The sequence below is a fragment of the Diospyros lotus genome, chromosome 15, assembly GCF_014633365.1.
Source record: "Diospyros lotus cultivar Yz01 chromosome 15, ASM1463336v1, whole genome shotgun sequence".
NCBI lineage: Eukaryota > Viridiplantae > Streptophyta > Magnoliopsida > Ericales > Ebenaceae > Diospyros > Diospyros lotus.
Genome location: NC_068352.1, coordinates 32,287,480 through 32,291,968, shown reverse-complemented (window position 1 = coordinate 32,291,968; position 4,489 = coordinate 32,287,480).

Here is a 4,489-nt window from a genome sequence, read left to right as displayed (position 1 = left end):
TACATTGTCCATGGAAGTCTTCTTATGTCAAGAAAATGGTGAAGAGGCAGGATGTGCAAGAATTGAGATATATACTCATGTTGCTGGGAAGCTGGGGTGAATACACTACCTGCTAAACCCTTGTAAGCTCGGGGCTTTTGTCTCTCGAGAGGTAGACTCCAATGCTCAATTTAGTGTTTAATAAAATGAAGACGAGCAAATCATGCAGGAAGTAACGAGAAGAGTAAAGAGTGAGGCTTACCTTTTTTCAGGGTATTTAGAGCTTATATTGTTTGATTAGGGATGGCCCGAGCACAATTCCTACTGAGACTTTACTTGCGACGTGACCCTAGAGTATGGTTCGGATGTGGCTTCAAGCCCATGCTTGTGGAGCCATTCTGAGGGCCATGCACCCTAATAATTAGTGTGTGACTCATAAATTGATATGGCACACATAAATTTATAATAGTTTTACTTAAATTTATAATAATTTTACTTAAAATTGACAATAGTTCATAATAGTAAGTAAATTTTTTATTAATTTTAAGTAAAACTATTATGAATTTATGTATGCCACATTAATTTATGAAGATTATTTATCAAACTCATTTATAAGTATATCATTTTTTGTATAATAAATAGCATTTTTTAGAAGCACAACAATTCCCTATAAATAGAGGAAGATTTGTCCGAAGAGAAATAAATATGCTAGGAGAGAAAAGCAAAAAGAAAAATTGACACTATAAGCTACCTACCATTATGTTAATTATTTTCTATTTATTATTAAATTTTATTTTTAAGCAAGATAGCTAAAAGAGATTTTATAAAAATATTTTATTAATAATATAGATATTAAATGTCAATTTATTGAGTTATTCAAATCTCGCATGTTCATTTTGTTTAGACTTTTCTGATTTGTCTATCATATCATGAGAATTGGAGTTAGAAGATATGATCAATTCACATAATAGTCTATTAAAATAAGAACATTGAGAATCTTATCTTAGAATAGTATTCTTTTTAATTTTTTCCTTTTTACTTTATATATATATAAACCTCCTATGTAATTAAATTCATTTTATTTTATTATTTAAAGGTTTTCTATGATATATACAAATAAATTTATTACATTTCACACGGTATTATTAAGATTTTTGAAAGACCCATTCATTGGATCGTCCTTACTCAAATAATTTAAATTATTTCTTATAAAATAAAATAAATAAAGAAATTTCCTTTTAAATTTTGGGTTGTGACTAATGGGCCTTTCAAATCCATTTGATGTGACATAGGCAAAAGATCAAAGGCCCAAAATAATTAATAGGGCCCAAATGAGCTCCCGGGGCCATAATCCCGCGAGACCGAGATGGTCTCCTAGGAACCAGGTCACTAGGAGATCCTTATAGTCTTCAATCTTAGGAGACTGAGTTGGGAACAAGTCTTATTTTAGAGATAAGTATGAAAATTAAACAGTAAATTGAACTCGAATTTCTTGTAATTTGAGTTATTTATGTAAAGATTTTTTTTGTGATTTAAAAATGACTCTCGAAGACTCTCATGATTTATATTTCTTACTCGGACATCTCTTATATTACAACCCTTGTTAATTAAACTGATATTAACATACATTAAGCTAATTAAATTAAATTTAACTAAAAAAACAAAACAAAAACAAAGAACCATCACTGGTGATGGGTCCAACAATCAAAAACTCATTAATAGTCATCACCACTGCAAAGCCATTGTGTGGGTTTTAAAATTTTAGAACCCATTGTGATGGTGATAGCTAGGTTCATTAATGTAGGAAAGAGCCAACCATAATAGTGGCTTCAAACTTATTTTGTTGCGACAACTTAGAATTGTGACAGGTCGTCCTAAAGTCCTTGGGCACATGCCATGTTTCACGACTAAGGACATTTTTGGAATCTTTCATGATTTGAGTGTGTGTAAAGGAGAGGGAGAGAAATGATAAAATAATTAATATTGAGAAGCGAAAAAGTTTATCTTAGTTTTTAAAAATAATAAAATAATTATTGAAAAACTAAGAGCACGATTATGTGAAATTAAGAGAGGCATATGCAATGATCGGATTTTTTAAATCATAACTCACTATAGTATTGTTAAAATTATGTAAATCATAATTGAATGGTTTGGATTATTTAAATGATATTTTTTATTTTTGTTTTTAAAATAAAAAAAAGTTAAAATTGATCAATAACTAAAATTATGAATGAATAGGTCGAGGAGAGGTAAAAAAAAATTAAAATTGATAACATTTTACTTTCTTCAAAGATTTTACTCAAAACCATTAAACAAAAATAAAAACTTAAGTTTATATAAATGATCAATCGTTGACCGATCAGTCAACACCTCAAATCCAAATTAAATTATTTTAAATCATCAAATTATAACGGATGATTTCTCCTACAAAATTACTATTTTATCATTTTAATAAGTCTGAGTTGGCAGCTATTCTTTGGTTTGATTTTTCTTTGTGGTGCCGTATATGTCTTTCCTTACTTTTCTACTAAAAGAGTACAGACTCTTCAATGACCCTTTCTCTCAATTTCTATCCCCTCTCTCTCCCTCCCTCTCTGTGTGGAATATGGCAAATCAATTAAATCAATTGGGTTAGTTGACCCCACAATTGAAATCGACACATTTCATTAGTAAATATAAAAAAAAAAAACCCACAATTGCACTAAAGTGAACCTTTTTTCTCAATAATTGAAACGGACACTTTCTATTAACAAATATAAAGAAAAAAAAAACCCCACAATTGCATGAAACTAAAGTGAACATTTTTTCTCAATAATTGAAATGATATTTTCCATTAGTAAATATAAAGAAAAAAAAAAACTCTACAATTGCATGAAACTAATGTAAATATTTTTTTCTCAATAATTGAAGTCGACACTTTTCATTAATAAGTATAAAAAAAATCCATAATTGCATGAAACTAAAGTGAACGAGTTTTCTTAATAATCGAAACCGACCCTTTCCATTAGTAAATATAAAAAAAAAAAAAAAAGAAAGCTCCACAATTACATAAACTAAAGTGAATGTTTTTTTCTCAATAATTGAAATCAACACTTTCTATTGGATTTATAAAGGAAAAAAAAATTCACAATTGCATGAAACTAAAGTGAACTTATTTTCTCCTTAGTTGCCATCTTGGAGTTGTTGATTAGAATTTTCCTTAAGAGGACAACTCTTTAACTACCTTTTCTCTCAATTTCATATGCAATCTCTCTCTCTCGGGAGTCAATGTCCCATTATGGCCTTCACACCTAACTCTCGCCCTGTCTCATGGTTCCAGCATACCTTCATTTCATTCTCCTCATCATAGTCCTCAAATGACTTAAAATTTATAAAAAAGAAAATAATTAGATAGCACATAAAAATTTATGTACAAACACTTCAATAATTAAATCAAACACTAAAAATTTGAAAATTATTTTGAAATTAGTATCAGAGATTGAGTAAATATTATCTAGAAATAAGAGACAATAATTAATGTAATAGTAATACTATTTCATTTTGTTAATGCGGTGTCATGACTTATCGATAATTTTTTGTAAGCACCCCCGCCCGGATATCCCCGCCACCCGAACTACCCGAACGGGAGCGCCTACGGAAGGAAAAAATAATGAAACACGAGACAAAAAGACCCCGGCATGCATACACGAAAATAAGAACAGCGGAAGCAAAGCTCAAGACATGCATGCACTATGGGTATCCCGCTAGCACAGCGGTCACAAGATAAATAAATAAACAAAAACTCCTGTGCCAACATACACAAGACTCGAGAAAACACCTGGCACAGTACGAAATAATAGAGTAAATTCTACTTAGACATCAGAGTGGATAGGGATTGACGAGACTGCCTGTACACCACACCGACTCTGCCGTTAAAGCTGACTCCCTTGCCATGGCCCACGCCGCCACTACCTGGAATGATGGAAAGCAAGGTGAGTCGAGAGACTCAGCAAGCATAAGGAAAAGAAAGGCTTAAGGCTGAACATAACCAGAAAACTCTCCCCAAAATAAACCCCCAGGTACACATAAGGCATGAGAAGCTACAACACAGCAGTATAGCATAATAAAAGCACATACCGGTCCTTGGGGCCCACACAAGACACACGGCACCCAAGTCCCATACCAACCTGCCGCTGCCCTGAAAGGCAACAAATATCTCCACAAACCTGCGCGCGCTGTCCCAGGTCGGTACTCCCGTCACCTGTATCCGTCGGTACTCCCGACAACCGAGCCATAGGCTCCCTCGGAACGGTACTCCAGTCCGAGAACTAATAACTACCAGTATCCATGCAATGCACATAGAAATGCAATGGCGTAGTGAGCATCAACGTGATACAAGGCGCCCATACATCCAGGCATCAGGTCATGCTCCGCCCATATAGTAAACCACACGTCATGCATATGCTCGCGCTGGATGCAACCTAACCAAACTAGAATGTCCGTGTCCAAGCATTCTCAATAAATGGATATC